At 38.1% G+C, this 22,316-nt stretch overlaps 1 pseudogene; it reads right to left on the bottom strand.

The window, feature by feature from the left end:
* Window positions 1-22,316, bottom strand: part of LOC132643938 (glucan endo-1,3-beta-glucosidase, acidic-like) — a 73,299-nt pseudogene that overhangs the window by 16,772 nt on the left and 34,211 nt on the right.

The raw sequence follows: 22,316 nt of genomic DNA, 5'->3' as shown, positions 1-22,316 counted from the left end.
CTCCTCCTCATAAGTCAAATTCTCATCAAGCAATATCGAGTCCCAACGAACAGTATAGGTACTATCGGCATGGTACTTCTTCAGTATAGACACATGGAAAACTGAATGAACTCTCGCCAAGCCTGGCGGCTAGGCCAACTCATAAGCCACATCGCCTACACGGTCAAGAATCTTAAATGGCCCAATATACCTCGGACTCAGCCTGCCTCTTCCCACACCTCATAACACCCTTCATGGGGGAAATCTTCAATAGAAACTGATCACCAACGACAAACTCTAAATCTCTAACCTTCCGATTCGTATACATCTTCTATCGACTCTGAGCTTCCAAAAGCTTGACCTGAATGACCCTCGCCTTCTCAAGAGACTCTCTCAATCGATCTGTACCTTGAGGTCAAACCTCAAAACCAACCGGAGATCTATATCTCCTACCATACAAAGCCTCAAAAGGGGCCATGTTGATACTCGAGTGATAACTGTTGTTATATGCAAACTCTCACAACCCCAAGAACTGATCTCAATGACCACCAAAGTCTATAATGCAAGCTCTTAACATATACTCGAGCACCTGAATGGTCCGCTCGGACTGGCCATCGATCTAGGGGTGGAATGATGTACTAAGATCCACTCGGGTATCCATCTTATAATAAAAAGCGCTCCAGAAATAGGAAGTGAAGATAGTACCCCAATCAGATATGATAGAAATAGGAACCCCATGCAATCTCATAATATCTGGAATGTACAACTTGGCTAACTTCTCCGCGGTATAGGAAATCTGAACTGGAATGAAACAAGCCGACTTAGTCAACCGATCAACTATCACCCAAATCTGATCAACCTTACTCAGGGTCTTCAGAAGACCCATAACGAAATCCATGTTAATCCTCTCCCACTTCTACTCGGGAATAGGTATCCTCTAAAGTACACCACCAGGTCACTGGTGCTCATGCGTAACTTGCTGACAATTACTACACTTAGCCACGAAATCGGGTATATCCCTCTTCATACGACGCCACCGGTAATGCTCCTTTAAGTCCCTATAAATCTTAGTCGCTCTTGAATGAATGGAATATCGAGATCTGTGGGCCTCAATCAAAATCAAATGAATCAAGTCAACAACACGAGGAACATACACGTGCCCTTTAATCCTCAAAGTACCCTCAGAATCAGTCATGGCCTCCTTGGTCTTATCCCTTAGAACCCTATCTCTAATCTTGCCCAATTGAGCATCCTCAAACTAATGAGTCCGGATCTGATCTAGCAAGGATGATATTTTCTTTACACAAGCTAGAACTCTACTTGGGGCTGAAATATCAAGACGAACGAAATTGCTGGCTAGAGTCTGAACCTCCATGGCTAACGGACGCTAAAAAAAAAAAACAAAAAGGCTAAACTCCCCATTCTCGTGGCCTTGCGACCCAAGGCATCAGCAACAACATTGGCTTTCCCTGGATGAGAAAGAATAGAGATGTCATAGTTCTTTAGGAGCTCCATCCATCGGCGCTGCCTGGAATTAAGATCTCTCTAGGTAAACATGTGCTGAAGGATACGGTGATCAGTGAAAACCTCACAATTAACACCATACAAATAATGCCTCCAAATCTTCAAAGCAAAGACCACGGCCAACAACTCCAAATCATCGGTAGCGTAATTCTTCTCATGGATCTTCAACTGACGGGAATCATAGGCTATAAGTCTACCCTCACACATCAACACAGCACCCATACCCACAGTGGATGGATCATAATAAACTAAGAAATAAACTAAGAAATTCTTACCCTCTATGGGTAATGCTAGAATTGGGTCCAAAGTTAAAAGAGTCTTGAGCTTTTGAAAGCTCTCCTCATAATCATCAGACCACTGGAAGGGAACATCTTTCTGAGTCAATCTGGTCAAAGACAAAGCAATAGAAGCAAAACTTCTCACAAATCGGCGGTAGTAGCTAGCGAAACTTACGAAACTATGGATCTCGATCACAGTAGTAAGCCTCGCTCAATCTCTCATAGCCTTAATCTTCTGAGGAACCATGATCCTGTCCTTAGACACAACGTGGCCCAAGAATACCACAGACTCCAACCAAAACTCGCACTTTGAAACTTAGCAAACAAACTATTCTTCTTCAACAACCCAAGTACAGTACGAAGATGGCTCTTATGCTCCTCTCTACTCTTGAAATACACCAAGATATCATCAATAAATACAATCACAAAGGAGTTAAGGAATGGCCTAAAGATGCCATTCATCAAAGTCATGAATGCAGCCGGGGCATTGGTAAGCCCAATTGACATCACCAAAAACTCATAATGTCCATATCTCTTCCGAAAAACTGTCTTCGGTATATTCTCGACCTTGATCTTCAGCTGGCGGTGGCTTGAAAGCAAGGCAACCTTCGAGAGCACTGAAGCACCTTGAAGCTGGTCAAGTAAATCATCAATGCGAGGCATAGGACACTTGTTCTGAATAGTAACCTTGTTTAACTGGTGATAATCAATGCACATCCTCATAGATCCATCTTTCTTTTTCGCAAACAACACAGGAGTATCCCAAGGGGAGACACTCGGTCTAAGGAACTCATTCCTCAATAAATCCTGCAATTACTCCTTAAGATCTCTTAACTCGACAGGGGCCATCCGATATGGCAAAAGAGAAATGGGGCGAGTTCCCGAATCCAAATCAATACAGAAGTCAATATCAGGATCTGGTGGCATACTTGACAGATCTGGCAGGAATACCTCCATGAACTCGCCCACAATAGGAATTGGCTCAAGGGGTAGAGATGCGACAGTACTGTCACGCACATGAGCGAAATAAGCAAAACACCCCTTGTTGAGTAATTTCTTCGCTTGAAGGAAAGAGATAATCTTGTTCGGAGCAGGGCTAGGAGTACCTCTCTACTCAAGTCTAGGAATTCTTGGCATGGCTAAATTGACTGTTTTGGCATGACAGTCCAAGATCGCATGATAAGGAGAAAGCCAAGTCATACCCAAAATAATATCAAAATACACCATATCAAGTATCATCAAATCTACCCAAGTTTGATAAACCATAAAAGTAACCAACCATGATCAATAAACTCGTTCAATCACAACAGAATCTCCGATCGGAGTATACACATGAATAGGTACAGCTATGCTATCACTAGGTAAATCTCAATCAACGTCATGATATGCAGACACATATGAATAAGTGGATCTAGGATCAAATAACACAGATGCTACTCTATGTCGGACATAAATAGAACCTGAAATGACAGCATTTGAGGCATCTACATCGGGTCTATTAAGGAACGAATAACACTGGGCCCCACCACATCCAGACTGTGATCCATTTCTCAAATTCTGGGACCTACCTCTACCAGCCTGGGATCCACCTCTAGAAACCTATGAACCACCGCAACCCAACTGAGCTCTGCCTCTCTGAGAAGCACCACCTCGGCTATCTGAAGATGCCGGAGTCCTCTAGAATTGATGAACCTGCCTGGGTCAAGGACACTCTCTATCATACTGACCGAGCTCTCCATATGCGAAATAACCCTTAGAGGGCAGAGACTAATATATTAAAGCTTAAGACCCTGCAGGAACAAATCTGTTTGCTCGTCGAGAGAACAAGCTCTCAGAAGCTTTCAGCCTGGATGGGGAAGCCTGCAAATTTGGATGCACAGGGAGGCTGGAATAGGACTGATACGGCCTAGAAGATTGACCGGCGCCTTTCGAGCTGGAACCACCATAACTCTCAAACTGTCGCTGCCTCTTCTCGCTAACCCCTCCAAATATGCGAGTTTTGGCAGCCTCGACTAGAGAAGCATGCTCAATGATGGACTGGAAGAAATGCCCCATGGCCTCAAGCTGAAGGCAAGGAATTTGAAGAGAACCAATGAGCCCACCAAAAAATCACCGAATCCTGTCAGGCTCAGTAGGAATCAAAGGAGCTAAATAATGAGCCAAATGCAAGTAGCGAGTAACATAGGCCTCCACAAAAAATCCTCTCTACTGTAGATAGAGAAAATCATCCTTAAGTGTCTCTCTCAAAGCCTGGGCACATAATTCTTAAGGAAGGCCCGATGAAACTGTGTCTAAGTCAATGGGGGAGAACCCTCAGGTCTACAAGCAAAAAATACCACCACGTCTTCGCATCCCGGCAAAACTAGTAAGACATATAATCAAATCCATGGGACTCAACAATCCCCATCCTATGTAACAACTCATGCATGTCCAAGATGAACTTACATGCATCCTCTCTAGAAGTGCCCGAGAATATCGGTGGCTCCAACTTCATTTAAGTGATGTCCGTCAGAGGGCAAAACAAGCTAGAAGTATATTTTCTTTAAGTGATAACATAGCTATTGAGATTTTTTATTTGATTCATTGTGATTTATGGGGTCTTGACCATTATGAATGATCATTCTCGAGCGATGTGGGTTTTTATTTTGGTTGATAAGGAAGAAGTGTCCCAAACTTTAAAAAATTTCTTCTCTTCGGGGATCGACAGTTTGCTAAATGGGTCAAGATAGCTAGAAGTGATGATGGAACTGAGTTCACTTGTATGAAGAATGATTTCTTCAAATATGAAATTCTTTTTCAAATATCTTGCATAGTAACAACCTAACAGAATGGAAAACTCTAAAGAAAACACCGTTACATTCTCAATGTTGCAGAGCGTTAAGGTTTTAGGGCTAACTTCCAATAAAGTTCTGGGGAGAATGTATTTTAACTACTGGGTATGTGATCAACTAAACACCATCCTCAGTGTTGAATGGAAAAAGAACCTATGAAATTGGTATAAGGAGGCATCACGGTATGAACATTTAAGAGTAATAGGGTCATTATGCTACGTACACGAATAGGAAGAACACAGTGTAAGTTTGAAAGTCAAAGTCGTGGATGTGTATTTGTAGGATACCCCTATGAAAAAAAGGGTTGAAAGTTCTTTGCTAAGAAAATAAGAAATACTTTGTCTTGAGGGATGTGGACTTCTACAAGACGAAGTTCCCGTTTGCTTTAGGATTGAGTGGCTTGATCGAAAAGACAGAGTCTGGGGATCTTATCCCGGACGATGGAGATTATGTGGCAAAGGGGCTTGAACATCGAGTTGGAAAAAACAGAAAGAGAATGGATAGGAAAATTTATAGAAGAAGGCGGAAATGCAACTAGTATGTACGATACCAAGAAAGATGCCCATATAGACATAGTCCGAATATCAGATACCAGACCTGAAGTCTGGATAGATTCAGACAGTACAAACTCAGACCGCACAAAGACCTGTCTGAATGGAGAATAGGCGGTGGAAGTCTAGACCAAAGAAATCCTGTTAGAAGAATAGATGGGCTGAGGAAAATGTCAGAAACAAGAATTAGTTCGGATGTGTAACTATGTCACTATTGCAGTATCGGCAAAAAGTGTAATTTTTGTTATTTTGACTATTTTACCCTTGTTGACCCTTTCCCTAGCTTCATTAGAGTATATTTGACTTTTGGGGATGGGTGACGTGATTCTTGAGGCATCCAGATGTGATTTGAGTGAGAAAATGAAATTATTGGAAATTCAAAAGTGTTTGGTTGACCAAAGTCGACATCAGGGTAAATGAATATTTTTGGGAAATTTGTCGATTCCATTAGGTTTGGAATGTCGATTATGACTTGGTTGATTAGTTAGTTTAGTTCTCAAGGGACTCAGGGGTATTTTTGTCTTTTGGTTGGAAATCTAGTCTCAAAGCATTTGGTGTTGACCGGATAAAGATGGCCTCTTTTGGAAATTCTGAGGGAGAGAGTGAGTTCGTACCATGTCGGGGAAGTCTCAGATAAATTTAGGGTGTTGGATCAAAGATTGGATGTTGGTAGATTCTACTAGTTTCTGTTGTGGCAGCATTTGAGGATTGAAGTTCGCATTTGCGAGAATAGAATCGCATTGGCGAGATTGGGCTAGTTGTCCTGATTCTGCATTTGTGAGGTATGGTTTGCATTTACGAGCTGGGCTAGGCCTATATTTGCGTTATTTTGGGTGCTTCTACGAATGGGCCTGTTATACCCCATTTTAAATGGGTTAAATTAGAGTACAACATATTGGTGATTCCTATTTGTTTTATTTTAAGGAGTCGCCACCTAATTGATTTTAAGGTGAATTAGGGCACCTAATTATTAACTAAGGTAAAGCTAACTAACCTTCGTTAATAGTCTGCTTAATCAGTGTTATTCTAGGTAAGGGTTCTAATTATCCTAAAGGGAAGGGGTTAAGCATCCTCTGGGATCCGTTAACTACGGTTTACCGGCCAAACTTAGGTTAATTAATTAAGGTTGAATAAGGTGCTTAAATTTTAAGAATGGCTTGCAAATATTGCTAAAGTTTTTTGAAAGAAACTAATGTTAGTTAAAATAAGATTTACAGAAAATATAATAATTTGTATAAAAGAAGAACTTTAAAGGCTATTTTAAAATATGACTTATAAAGGTTGTTAAAGTTTTGAAGGAAGAATATAATGATGCTATTTAAATAATACTTATAAATATTGCCAAGGTTTTGAATAATAATGCCATTTAAACTAAAATCTGCAAAATATAATGATTTGCATATAAGTAGAAACCTTTTAAAGAAGGCTTAGCAAATTTAAATTTGGGGATAAAATTATATTATGTAAATATGGTGATGTAAAAAATTAGACTTATTCTATAAATAGGATATAAGACGAGGTGAGTTTTCTTTCTCTTATATTAACTTTATATTTAACTATATTTGGCTAAATATGTATAATCGGATCAATCTAAAATATTTATAAAATATACTTGGATTAATATTTGTATGTTGGTGACGTTTTGAAATTTTTAAGGTAGTAAAATAAAGTATGATTCCTTTGACTCAAAATATGAATTTACGCTATTGAAAATCAATTATTCTAAAAGTAAATATTATAGATGATATAAATAATTTTAATATAAAAAGAAGAAAATGAAACTTCATGGAATTGATTATTATTAGTTTTCCTTAAACTAACTACCCATTATTAAACTAAACTCCACTAATTTGCTAAAGTTCATCTAGATTAACAAACAAAAGAGTTAGTCATTCAACACAAATTAAATGCACAAAGATAAAACAGAAGAGCAAAGAAGTTAAATGGGCTCAGCCCATTTTAGGACTGCTATGACTAAGCTACTGTTGGGTTTTGACCCAATCATTTTTTGGACTGTTGCTGTCCGCTGCTGTGGACTGTTTACTATTGGGCTTCGGCCCAGCAACCCTCATATATTGCTGCGGATGGACAGAGAGCGAAGTCATGTTGGGCTTTTAGCCGAACGCCAAATACGGAAGAAAACGAGTCCCTCGGACTCGTATGATCATGCCAAAGAAATGAAAAGAAGAGGAGGATTAGTAACGGAGATTTAATTTCTCAACAAAGCACGATAAATACCAACAGACAATTAAACCCAAGTTGTAACCTAAAAGCTTACTCACGCCTCATATGGACAATGACAAATAGGGAAGGCATCACGGCTGTTGCTTAGATAATCAGCCACATAAAGATAAAGTAAAGACGCCACTTTGGGAAGATAGAACTTATTAAAACAATTAAATTGTATTGTTCAGTGGAATGAGACTAAAAATATGAAATCACATAAATATGGTGTCGGATTTAGTTTGATGTTTATGGGTTGGTACCTTAGTTATTTGACAGAAATCAAAGCAATAATAAAGTTGCAATCCGTTGGACTTTTTAATATCTCACTCAATTTTTTAACACAATCTGTTAGAGCACCACCTCCCAAAACACATCAGCTAACCTCTTAAAATGCCTCAGTTATTATATTCAAACAACAACTAAACAACAAGCCAAATAGAGCAGTTTGAAGTTTTAAACAAAACAACAATGTGGCAAAAATCGTTCTAGGAACGCAGCTGGTTTTCTTGTTCCAGATTCATTCTAGGACTACAAACAGTAAAGCTAATATCTTAAACAGCCTTAGTCACATGCAAGCAACACATTTAACAATAAGGTATTTAACAACATTAATAAGAAAGAATTTGACCAAAACTGGATTTGAAGCTATTGCTATTGTATATTGTCATAACAGGAACTGACTCCTTAAACAGAATTGCAGAGAAGTGCCACCACACATAGTTTGAGTTCAATATACACCAAACAGTTTCAGGTAGAGGGGAAATATACCAAACAATTTAGGACAGAGGGGGGCAACATACCAAGCATAGAATGAATGAGAAAATGTTATTAAGAAGGTTTTAAAACAGATTTGAAAAGATCATGTTAGCAACGACTATGTTATCGACCATTAAACTACAACATTTCACTGATCAAGGTAAGACAGCAAACTGGCTAGAACGCAGCGGCGAGGTTGAACTAAAGCCAAGCCCATTCCTTTACTCGTCTAACATATAGGCCTTATGTGTTACTACTGGTTTTAACCATATATACAATATACCTAAGATATACACACCACGATGTGTATATCAGATGTATATCGACTGTATATACTATGTATATTCAGCTTTAAATAGGTTCTAAGTCCAGGAAATTCAGTCTAAGCATCCAAATTACAGTACACGTCTTTCAAATTCATTTAAGCGATTAAAATTCTATCCTAACAGCTCCCAAACACCAAACAAATGACATGACGACACAGAAACTACATAAATAATAATAATAAAAAAAACAGAATAAGCTAAAAGTTTTAACTAAAGCGGGCACTAAAGATTAAAAAGCAATAAGTGTATCAAAGTTTACCTTTTTTGTGTGCAATGAACGGGGCATCGAGGTCTCGGATTTATGCTCGAACTCGAACAAATTAAGGGTGCTCCGATTCAATCCAAAGTTTCGATTGTACGAGAATATAGTGATTCAGAGTAATATACGACTACTATTTTTTTTTTAGAACCAAAAAGAACTCGATTTGAACAAATTCAAGATTTTGATTAGTAGTCGAAAAAAATAAAGTTGAATGTGGTAGTACCAGTCGTTCCAAAGAAAAACCTCTCCTCAAATGAGTAATGAAAACCAATATTTATAGTAGACTTCTAGGTTTTTCTCGGATTCGAAGTCTAGGCGGGATGTTGAACTGATTTTGAATCGAGTCAAATGTACCCGTTATCTGCATGTGATTTGCTGCAGATTCATCCCAAAACGGACCGATTTTCTCTGCCCTTCGGAGATTTGTTGTGTTTGAAGCGAGAAAATAGAAGGTCCTTTCTCTGTCAACGACAGAGCAAAGCAGATATAGGGACGTTGTTATGTAGAAATGGGGAAACCGAGTCTGGAATGGTAAAAGGGACTGAAGTTTTGGCTAAAAATGGAGGAGAGAGTGAGGCATGAAGAGAGAGAGAGAGGGGTAAGAGAGAAGGAGAGGGCTGCGGCGCCTCTTTTGTTTTGGTTAGGTTTTAGGAGCTGAAATGTTTAACTTGTTTGGCCGGGTCAGATGAATAGGTAATGGGCTGGTTCCAAGATGTGGGCTGGTCTGTTAAAACAAATGGACTGATCACGAATCGGGCTTGTAAAAAAATGGTTTCAAATAGCTGAAATTGTTGGTATTTTCTTCTCCTAATTAATTCGTTTTGGGCTTCTAATTTAATAACTAGTACAATAGATACTATGATAATTAGTGATCGATATGTAGAAAATAAAGGGCTTGATAAAGTATAATTAATTTAATGAGCACAAAATCGGAAAATAAAATGATGACGGCCATTTTGAAATCTGTGATAAAGCAAATACTAGTAACGTTGATAGTAGAATAGTGAAAAATTAATAATAGTGAAAATAAAGTGTTTAGCTCGTCAATAAATTTAGAAGCTCCAGAAAAATAAATTGAAATAAAGGAGGGACGAAATTGGGTGTCAACAGATGCCCCTCTTCGACCGGAGACGATGTAAGAGTTTTCGGGCGAAGAAGTTGACGTAGTGGCCAATTTTGTTCCGACCAACAAATACGAACTTGAGAAAGTATAGGTTAGGAGAGTTGGTGGAACATATTGTGAGGCAGAAGGAATTATGGTTGAACCCGGTTTCGAGATGTCTACATATATCGGGTTTCGTGAGAATCAAGTTGTAGGCAGTTCGAAAGAAGCAAATCGATACCGACGCTACGCTTTTTGCCCCAGTGTTGAATTATGGTGAGACTGGGATATAGAAAGGCTATAAGATTGTGAAAGGAATTGATTGAGTAGATTCTTAGCGGTGGATATGAAAGAGAAATTAACCTACGTACCACGTGTTTGTGGACGTAGGCGGAGTTGAGTTCGAGAGTAGATCCGTGACCTTTGCTTGTGAGTTTGATATTCCTCTTCAGCATGTTTGCCCTAGTTCACTGCGTAAGATAAAGTTCCACGAGTTGATGTGCAGAGCCATTTTAATCTTGCCATTTTCAAAAAACCACAAGCTAAAAACATTTGTTAGTGATAAAGAAATATATGTAAATGAAATAGGGTTGAGGAAGTTTATACTTATAACCCATGTTTCGGGAGTTGAATCCACATCGTACTTTGGAGATGTATTGAATTTATGGCTTCCACTTGAAGAAGAAATTAAGTCGACATCCACATTTACATTAACGAAAGCTAAATCCACATCCACGTCTGTTTTTTGCTGGAAAGCTAAAACCACGATGACACCACATTTTAAGGGGAGCTAATTTGTGACCATATTCAAACCCTTATGTACAAAATCCACTGTGCGTAAATATAAATCATCGTCCTTATCCACGAAATTCATTCCCACATCTAAAAACTCATGATGTAGAAAAATGAATTCATGTCCTCATACACAAAAATTCACTATGCACAAATATAAATCCACGTCCACGTCCACATTCCACGGTATAAAATGTAAATCCACATCCACTTCCACAAACTTTAAGTACAAAGAGATGAATCTATTTCCACATCCACAAGATCTATAATGTAAAAAATAAATCCACGTCCACGAAATTCACTGTACTGAAATTTAAATCCACGTCTATGCCCCCCAAAATCCACAATGCAAAACATAAATCCACGTCCACTTTTATTAACTTTATAATGTAGAAATATAAATCCACATCCACATTCACATTCCACGGTACAAAAATATAAATCCACATCCACTTCCACAGACTTTAAGGGCGAAAAGATAAATCCACTTCCACGTCCACATTAGACGGTACAAAAAATATAAATCCACATCCACTTCCACGGTACAAAATATAAATCCACATCCACTTTCACGGTACAAAATATAAATCCACATCCACTTCCAAGGTACAAAAATATAAATCCACATCCACTTCCACGATACAAAAATATAAATCCACATCCGCTTTCACAAACTTTAAGAGCGAAGAGATAAATATAAATCCACGTCAACAATGTTCATAATGCAAAAAGATAAATCCACTTCCACGTCCACAATATCCACAATGCAGAAAATAAATCCACGTCCACTTCCACAAAATTTTATAATGTGAAATATAAATCCACTTTCACGTCCACATCCACGAAGTCATTCGTGCGAAAAATGATAGATCCACGTCTACTTTCACAAAATTTATAATGCAAGAAAGATAAATCCACGTCCACGTCCACGTCCACAATGTTTATAATGTCAAAGATAAATCCACTTCCACGTCCACAATATCCACAATGCAGAAAATAAATCCACGTCCACACAAATCTACGACATTGAAGTGTAGATCCACATCCGCTCTCACAATTTGTAATGTAGAGATGTATATCCACATTTATGCCCACATCCACAAATCCATTCGTAAAGAGATATAATTCCACATCCATGTCTCGTTGTGACGGAAGTTAAATCTACAATTATCCCCACGATTTAACATATGATGCAAGATTTTGATCCTGTCATCTCATTAAATACCACATTCTAAAAAGAACTTGTTAGCGACTTGAAATAAATAAATGTATGAAGTGATGATAAAGTTGAGAAATTTAAACCAATAACAGGTGACCATGTTTGTATGCACTTTGAAGAAGGTTAACTCCACGATTATGTGCCCTTGGTCCCTCGAGAAATGCCACGAGCTAAAACAACTGTTAGTGGTAAGAATATGTAAATAGCTAGGTTTGAAAGAATTATGCTTACAGCCTTTGGTTGAGAAGATAAATTCATGTCCACTGTCGCAATCAAAATTTCATGAAGAGTGGAACAACGTCCTCCGTTTAGCGCGAGCTAAATTTATATCCACATTGAAGAATGTTTGCCTTTTGCAGAAAGCTAACTCTTTGTTCACGTCCATAACTAAAATTTGAAGAAGAGTCAAATATGCGCCACATCTATGTTAATTCAAACCTGTCTCATCAAAGGAAAATTGTGAGTTTAAAAGAAAATTGGTTGACTTGTGCATATCGGGGAACTTGGTCCTTGAATTGATTCTTGTCTCAGTTGCGTCCACATTCTTCGAGGCCCACTGGATATTTTGCTTTGCCAAGGAGTTTCAGTAATAAGTAATAACGAACGTCTTTTGAAGTTAAGAGTAATGAGATTTGGATGACTTCGAAAGGGGATACTTAATGGCTCTAATAGATAAAATGATTATGAAGACTCGAATTCAAACTTATCAACATTTTAGAAAGACATGGATGAACTTTATTTAAAGTTGTCGGACATTTAAGACCACTTTTGTGCTACTTCTAAAAAATTGCCCCAGTTTTCAGTCCTGGAGGCACTTGGTTCTAAACAATTGAAAAGGTCAGAAGTCATAATGATAGTTTTTGGAAGCGATTTGACCAATTCCAAAAATTTGTCCCAGTTTCAAGATACTAGGACACATGAATTTAAATAGTGGGAAGACCAAAATCTTATATAAAAAAATCCTTATGTATCTTATAGGGACTAAAATGGTTGGACAAACCAAAGACTTTGAAATTTTAAAATAGAAGGGCCGAACCCGCCTTGGGTTGCCTACGTATCCCAAAGGAATCAGGCCAGACGTAGTTCGTGAATAAAAATAAGAACTTTTGAGTTTTTTTTTTTAATAAAAAGGAGGGCCGAACCCGATGTGGGTTGCCTACGTATCCACAAGGAAATCAAGCCACACGTAGTTCCAACCTACAAAACAAAGATACTGAAATATTTTGAAAAGAGTGGCCGAACCCGGTATGGGCTGCCTACGTATCCAAAAAAAAGTCAGGACAAACGTAGTTCATTTCAACAACTGATAAAGTCCTAATTTAGAAAGGCCGTAACAAAACATAGAGGCGACATGACAAAAACAAAAGGGTTTAGCTTATGCCTCCGGCCTATTACAAAAGCAATATAAACTTAAACTACTGAAACTCCCAGCGAACCGGGGCTGAGATGCAAATCCAATTCTTCAACTCAGGTCCTGTTTCGGCAGCCCATAAGGTTGGTGTCTCAGCAATGTCTTCAATTACCACAGCATGATCATCTTCGCCTTCCACGAACAAGTTCTTGATTCCTTCCACAATATCATCATAGGAAACTTCAACAGCCAAATCTGAAGTTTTGGAGATGGCAGGTTTTGAGAAAGTTTGATAAATAGTAGGAATGGGTTTTGACAAGAAAATCCCCTTTCCCTTATTCTTCCGTGCTTCCTTCATTTCTTTCTCAGTTGGTTCATATCCCAAACCGAAAGTAAGATGTTGTGCAGGGAGAACTACAGGCTCAACCCGCCCATTTAATGTCTTCCCTAACCCAAATCCGGGTTGGTACCCATTTTTCAACATTTCCTTTGCAACCATGATTGCAGCACATGACATTTTCGATTCTTGAGTTTGACACACTTCACCCACTCTAGTAACATTCACAACCTCCCAAGCATGGTAAGTTGTTCCATCAAACGCTCCTGTCGCCTCGATGAATGGGATAGATTGCTCGCGATAGATAGACGTGTCACTTTCTCCATGTATGCATATTTGTTGTTGATCCCACTCAAATTTGACAGTCTGGTGCAAAGTAGATGGCACAGCTCCAGCCAGATGGATCCACGGTCTTCCTAACAACATATTGTATGTCGTGGAGATATCAAGTACTTGAAAATCCATAATGAATTCAACAGGTCCAATCAGCACATTCAACTCAATTTCTCCAATAGGACGCCTTTGAGCTCCATCAAATGCTCGAATATTCATATCACTTGTCTTGAGCTCACTAATATTATATCTGATCTTCTTCAGACTTGTTAGTGGACAAATGTTAAGTCCAGAGCCCCCATCAATCAACACTTTAGACACAAACATGTTACGACACTTGACAGTTATATGGAGTGCTTTGTTGTGACTACATCCCTCTGGTGGCAGTTCTTCATTATCGAAGCTGATTCGATGACTGTCAAGCACGCGCCCAACTATTCCAGCTAACGTCTCACTAGTTGTTTCGCTTGGAACATATGCTTCACTTAAAATCTTCAAGAGTGCATTTCTATGTACATCTGAACTTAAAAGCAAGGAAAGGATAGGAATTTAGGCATTGGTTTTTTTCAACTGCTCTACAACTGAGTATTCGCTGGCCTTAATTTTTCTCAAAAAATCTTCTGCCTCGGCTTCTGTCACAACCCTTTTGGGAGGCACATTGCTTTCTTTAGTTTGCCTCAATCTAGCTAGCTCTTCCGGGGTATAGCACCTTCCGGACCTGGTCATTCCTGACGTCTTAGTCTTGTCAGTGATCGTTTCCTTTCCTCGACATTCCATCACAGCTTGTTGATAGTTCCATGGTACGGCTTTAGTATTGAGTACTGGCAACTGATTTGGTGCTTGAACTACCTCCACAGGTGTTGATGAAGCTCCTAATATCTCGACAGGCACAAAACCTCTTATCACTATAGCCGGAGAAGCAACGGCTACAAGACCATGATCTTCCACGCTATTCATAGGCACTATGAATTTGGCTGGATCGTCATCATTTTCATCTATTCCAATCATATTTATCGTGGCCCCATCATGGGTCGGGAGTGGATTGTTAACCACGTTTGGTGCCGGTTGTTTGATCATGATCTGCTTTGCCTCAATAAGATCTTCAACCTTGTGTTTCAATGCGTAACAACGATCAGTGGAATGACCTTTCACCCCCAAATGATATGCACACGTTTTAGTGGGATCAAAACTTCTAGGTAATGGATCTGGAATCCTACCTTCTACAGGATATAATAAGCCTGAAGCTTGCTGTCTTTCAAAAACAACGCCCAATGGCTCTCCTAACGGTGTGAAATTGCGAAAAGGTCTATTTGGGTGAGGTGCGGATGCATTGTTTTGATGATGAAATTATGGTGGTGGAGCTTGGTGTGTTGGTGGTCGTGGAGCTCGGTATGTTGGCTGTGTGTTGTAGACGGGGTATGATATTCGTGATGACTGAGGTTGGTAAGATGGGGAAGTTTGATTGTATGGATGTGAGGAATATTGGAAATATTGTGAGTGGTGAGCATTAGAATGGTATTGTGGAGGTTGTTGATAGTGGTATGAGGTGTTTCCCAGAGCCATTACCGCTGCTGCTTCATTTTCTTTTTTCTTTCCATTTCTGAGAGCACCAGTTTGTATGGCCTTACTAGTAGACTGCAATGCCGCTAGACTTGTTATTCTCCCTGTCTTGATGCCATCTTCGATCATATCCCCAGCTTTGATCACTTCTGCAAATGTTTTTCCGCCCATTGTCACCAAACGTTCATAGTATTCCGGCTCTAGTGCCTGAATGAAGAAAGTAACCATTTCTGTTTCCTCCATGGGTGGGTGTACCCTAGATGCTTCTTCCCTCCACCGTATAGCATATTCTCGGAATGATTCGGTTCACTTCTTCTTTAATTTTGTAATTGAGATTCTGTCAGGAGCGATCTCAACATGAAACTTGTAATGATCCACAAAAGCATTTGCCAAGTCATCCCAAGTACGCCATTTGGTTGTATCTTGCTTGGAATACCATTCCAAAGCTTTTCCACTCAAACTTTGATTAAATAGTTTGACTCTTATCCCTTCATTCTTCCCCACACCAATCAACGTTTCACAATAGACCTTCAAATGGAAGAAAGGATTTCCCGACCCATCAAACTTCTCAAATTTTGGAATCTTGTAACCTGGTGGCAATTCTACCTCAGGAAATGCACATAATTCTTCATATCTCACGCTTTGGTTACTACCAAGTCCATGAAAACTTCTCATAGCATCTTCCAAACTTTTGAGCTTTCTATTTACCAATTCATCATTAACTGCCCTTGCCTCCTTTTCTACTTTGACATAATGATCAACATCCGCGTGACCTAGTCCTTGGGTTTGTGTCATGGGTGGAGCTGTGGTATAAGTATATACCGGCGGAACTTGATGCGTATTGGTAACATCATGTGCCAGCGGTATGTACTGAGCTTTTGAAGAAGCGGCTGTGACCAAAAGAGGAGCATTTTGAGTAACTAGGCGAGCGAGGGGTTCGGAATGAACTGCTTGAGAAGTGGTAAAATAGTTTGTTTGGTTAAGTTCATCCAAGTTTAGGAATGGAGGTGGCATAGGCAAAGTCTGACGAACCCCATGAGATGGAGTCATATGTGGCAGAGTTTGGGAAAATGACCGATTTTGAAGTACCATGTGACTTAGTTCAGCAACTCGTCGCTCCAGATGAGCAATGATCTCCAAATGTGTTTCTGGTTCATTGGAGGATGTGGGATCACTCGTGATCGGTAAACTAAGAGATGACTCAGATGAAGTGGTTGCATTGATCAAACTTTGCTCCATTTTAGAACGAGTCCTTTTAGTTAAGCAGGTGATTAGTGATGAGTCAGAATCTGATTTCTTGGCTTTAGACCGTGTGAAATATGGATGCTCCGCCAGTTCCCCTTTAGCACAAGTCAACCTTTGTTTTGAAAATAAGTTTAAAAGAAAAAAGATTAAAAAAGAAAAAAGAAAACGAGTCAGTATATGGAAAGGACATAGTATTGCATATAAACACATTATTGCACATAATACATCGCGTTCTATAATGCAAGGGACCTCTTTATGCCAGAGGTAGGCCTAACGAACATTTGAAGGACAAACATGTCTTTTATGTATCATTCCATAACTCTTCCTAAAACTAATTTACAAGAATAGTAAAACTCTATTACATGACAGTCAATAATAAAATTCAAAGTTAATCTAAGATCTCCACTAATTTCCTTTGGTCGTCTTCAAACCTCCGGCATTAATTGGACGCTCCACGACAACCTGCGACAAAATGTCAGTTTTCCTGAAATATTTATCTATAGAGTACTAGGTCCACATATTCCTCACATTTGTCCTTCAAATAATGCACATACATAGTGAATAGTGTCACTTAGAGTCATAGACTCATTTGGACATTTGGTAAGGTTGACTAATGAACTTAATACACCAAGGGTATTAAGTTTCTAGGCTTAAATGATGCATGTCCTTACAAGGTTTTGGTTTCGCTCTACCCTAGGTTGACTAAGAGTTGGTTTCCTACGACGCAAGGTTCCCCCAAGTGGACAACTTGGGAGTGGAAAGTCCGTGGCTGTCGACTGCACCGCCGATCGACTAAATCCACAAGATCAATCTGACTAAAAGGTGTTTTAGTAGTGCACGGCCGCGAACCGCGAAACCGCTTTAAGTGTGTGAATATGTGTGAATTTTCCAGGAATGGAAGAGATATGAACGGAATGCCAGTTTTAGGAAAGCGATAATATACATATTATATAGAAACATCACATAAGGAATAAAACAATAAAACACTTAAAATATATAAGGAAAACAATAATAAAGGCAAAATACAACAAACAAACAAAACTTTCTACAAATTATTTATTAACCTAAGTCCGTTATGGTTAGAACCTAATATCCCCAGCGGAGTCGCCAAGCTGTTATACCCCATTTTAAACGGGTTAAATTAGAGTACAACATATTGGTGATTCCTATTTGTTTTATTTTAAGGAGTCGCCACCTAATTGATTTTAAGGTGAATTAGGGCACCTGATTATTAACTAAGGTAAAGCTAACTAACCTCCGTTAATAGTCTGCTTAATCAGTGTGATTCTAGGTAAGCGTTCTAATTATCCTAAAGGGAAGGGGTTAAGCATCCTCTGGGATCCGTTAACTACGGTTTACCGGCCAAACTTAGGTTAATTAATTAAGGTTGAATAAGGTGCTTAAATTTTAAGAATGGCTTGCAAATATTGCTAAAGTTTTTTGAAAGAAACTAATGTTAGTTAAAATAAGATTTACAGAAAATATAATAATTTGTATAAAAGAAGAACTTTAAAGGCTATTTTAAAATATGACTTATAAAGGTTGTTAAAGTTTTGAAGGAAGAATATAATGATGCTATTTAAATAATACTTATAAATATTGCCAAGGTTTTGAATAATAATGCCATTTAAACTAAAATCTGCAAAATATAATGATTTGCATATAAGTAGAAACCTTTTAAAGAAGGCTTAGCAAATTTAAATTTGGGGATAAAATTATATTATGTAAATATGGTGATGTAAAAAATTAGACTTATTCTATAAATAGGATATAAGACGAGGTGAGTTTTCTTTCTCTTATATTAACTTTATATTTAACTATATTTGGCTAAATATGTATAATCGGATCAATCTAAAATATTTATAAAATATACTTGGATTAATATTTGTATGTTGGTGACGTTTTGAAATTTTTAAGGTAGTAAAATAAAGTATGATTCCTTTGACTCAAAATATGAATTTACGCTATTGAAAATCAATTATTCTAAAAGTAAATATTATAGATGATATAAATAATTTTAATATAAAAAGAAGAAAATGAAACTTCATGGAATTGATTATTATTAGTTTTCCTTAAACTAACTACCCATTATTAAACTAAACTCCACTAATTTGCTAAAGTTCATCTAGATTAACAAACAAAAGAGTTAGTCATTCAACACAAATTAAATGCACAAAGATAAAACAGAAGAGCAAAGAAGTTAAATGGGCTCAGCCCATTTTAGGACTGCTATGACTAAGCTACTGTTGGGTTTTGACCCAATCATTTTTTGGACTGTTGCTGTCCGCTGCTGTGGACTGTTTACTGTTGGGCTTCGGCCCAGCAACCCTTATATATTGCTGCGGATGGACAGAGAGCGGAGTCATGTTGGGATTTTAGCCCAACGCTAAATACGGAAGAAAACGAGTCCCTCGGACTCGTATGATCATGCCAAAGAAATGAAAAGAAGAGGAGGATTAGTAACGGAGATTTAATTTCTCAACAAAGCACGATAAATGCCAACAGACAATTAAACCCAAGTTGTAACCTAATAGCTTACTCACGACTCATATGGACAATGACAAATAGGGAAGGCATCACGGCTGTTGCTTAGATAATCAGCCACATAAAGATAAAGTAAAGACGCCACTTTGGGAAGATAGAACTTATTAAAACAATTAAATTGTGTTGTTCAGTGGAATGAGACTAAAAATATGAAATCACATAAATATGGTGTCGGATTTAGTTTGATGTTTATGGGTTGGTACCTTAGTTATTTGATAGAAATCAAAGCAATAATAAAGTAGCAATCCGTTGAACTTTTTAATGTCTCACTCAATTTTTTAAAACAATCTGTTAGAGCACCACCTCCCAAAACACATCAGCTAACCTCTTAAAATGCCTCAATTATTATATTCAAACAACAACTAAACAACAAGCCAAATAGAGCAGTTTGAAGTTTTATACAAAACATCAATGTGGCAAAAATCGTTCTAGGAACGCAGCTGGTTTTCTTGTTCCAGATTCATTCTAGGACTACAAACAGTAAAGCTAATATCTTAAACAGCCTTAGTCACATGCAAGCAACACATTTAACAATAAGGTATTTAACAACATTAATAAGAAAGAATTTGACCAAAACTGGATTTGAAGCTATTGCTATTGTATATTGTCATAACAGGAACTGACTCCTTAAACAGAATTTCAGAGAACTGCCACCACACATAGTTTGAGTTCAATATACACCAAACAGTTTCAGGTAGAGGGGAAATATACCAAACAATTTAGGACAGAGGGGGGCAACATACCAAGCATAGAATGAATGAGAAAATGTTATTAAGAAGGTTTTAAAACAGATTTGAAAAGATCATGTTAGCAACGACTATGTTATCGACCATTAAACTACAACATTTCACTGATCAAGGTAAGACAGCAAACTGGCTAGAACGCAGCGGCGAGGTTGAACTAAAGCCAAGCCCATTCCTTTACTCGTCTAACATATAGGCCTTATGTGTTACTACTGGTTTTAACCATATATACAATATACCTAAGATATACACACCACGATGTATATATCAGATGTATATCGACTGTATATACTATGTATATTCAGCTTTAAATAGGTTCTAAGTCCAGGAAATTCAGTCTAAGCATCCAAATTACAGTACACGTCTTTCAAATTCATTTAAGCGATTAAAATTCTATCCTAACAGCTCCCAAACACCAAACAAATGACATGACGACACAGAAACTACATAAATAATAATAATAAAAAAAATAGAATAAGCTAAAAGTTTTAACTAAAGCGGGCACTAAAGATTAAAAAGCAATAAGTGTATCAAAGTTTACCTTTTTTGTGTGCAATGAACGGGGCATCGAGGTCTCGGATTTATGCTCGAACTCGAACAAATTAAGGGTGCTCCGATTCAATCCAAAGTTTCGATTGTACGAGAATATAGTGATTCAGAGTAATATACGGCTACTGTGTTTTTTTTAGAACCAAAAAGAACTCGATTTGAACAAATTCAAGATTTTGATTAGTAGTCGAAAAAAATAAAGTTGAATGTGGTAGTACCAGTCGTTCCAAAGAAAAACCTCTCCTCAAATGAGTAATGAAAACCAATATTTATAGTAGACTTCTAGGTTTTTCTCGGATTCGAAGTCTAGGCGGGATGTTGAACTGATTTTGAATCGAGTCAAATGTACCCGTTATCTGCATGTGATTTGCTGCAGATTCATCCCAAAACGGACCGATTTTCTCTGCCCTTTGGAGATTTGTTGTGTTTGAAGCGAGAAAATAGAAGGTCCTTTCTCTGTCAACGACAGAGCAAAGCAGATATAGGGACGTTGTTATATAGAAATGGGGAAACCGAGTCTGGAATGGTAAAAGGGACTGAAGTTTTGGCTAAAAATGGAGGAGGGAGTGAGGCATGAAGAGAGAGAGAGAGGGGTAAGAGAGAAGGAGAGGGCTGCGGCGCCTCTTTTGTTTTGGTTAGGTTTTAGGAGCTGAAATGTTTAACTTGTTGGGCCGGGTCGGATGAATAGGTAATGGGCTGGTTCCAAGACGTGGGCTGGTCTGTTAAAACAAATGGACTGATCACGAATCGGGCTTGTAAAAAATGGTTTCAAATAGCTGAAATTGTTGGTATTTTCTTCTCCTAATTAATTCCTTTTGGGCTTCTAATTTAATAACTAGTACAATAGATACTATGATAATTAGTGATCGATATGTAGAAAATAAAGGGCTTGATAAAGTATAATTAATTTAATGAGCACAAAATCGGAAAATAAAATGATGACGGCCATTTTGAAATCTGTGATAAAGCAAATACTAGTAACGTTGATAGTAGAATAGTGAAAAATTAATAATAGTGAAAATAAAGTGTTTAGCTCGTCAATAAATTTAGAAGCTCCAGAAAAATAAATTGAAATAAAGGAGGGACGAAATTGGGTGTCAACAGGGCCGACTCAGTGGTAAGTCCTTATTTGCGAGCATAACCCTACTTTTGCGGAAAAATGCCCGCTTTTGCGAGAATCGCTGGCAATATAAATAAATATCCTACTTCAAATTGTTATTTCCCATTCTCCTATTGTGAGCTCCAAACTTCGGATTTGTGAGATTTTGAAGAGGTTTTCAAGATTCATCACATGGGTAAGATTGTAACGATTCTAACCTTTCTTTTACCATTATATCATGGATTACTAGGGGTTTTCATGCTAGAAATGATGATTAGGATCAAGAAAATTTGGGGTTTATGAGCCCTAGGCTTAAAATAAGAGTTTCTTCAATCAAGCAAGAAATTGTTGTTATATTTGGTCCATTCTTGGGATATAGACTCAGTAGATCATGGATAAACTATTTGTTACACCTCGGAAAATTTTTCGTGAGCATACAATGAATAGACTAACAAAGAGTATGAGTGTACGATGTTCTACTAAGAAGGGAATGACTACCCATGAGTTTTGAAAACGTGAAGGTTGCAGATTTGCATTTCGGCCCAGTGGTCGTAAAACAGAATACGACCCGTAAAGTGATTTAGGGACCGTAAAGTGCCATCGTCTTCCAACTATCAAAACTTCAACTTTCTGTCAAATATTGAAATGGTAAAATACGACTCAGAATACGGACCGTAAATTGAAATACGGCCCGTAAACTGTGACCGTA

This window comes from Lycium barbarum, chromosome 6, assembly GCF_019175385.1.
Source record: "Lycium barbarum isolate Lr01 chromosome 6, ASM1917538v2, whole genome shotgun sequence".
Classification (NCBI taxonomy): domain Eukaryota; kingdom Viridiplantae; phylum Streptophyta; class Magnoliopsida; order Solanales; family Solanaceae; genus Lycium; species Lycium barbarum.
This window is presented reverse-complemented; position numbering and strand designations above follow the sequence as displayed.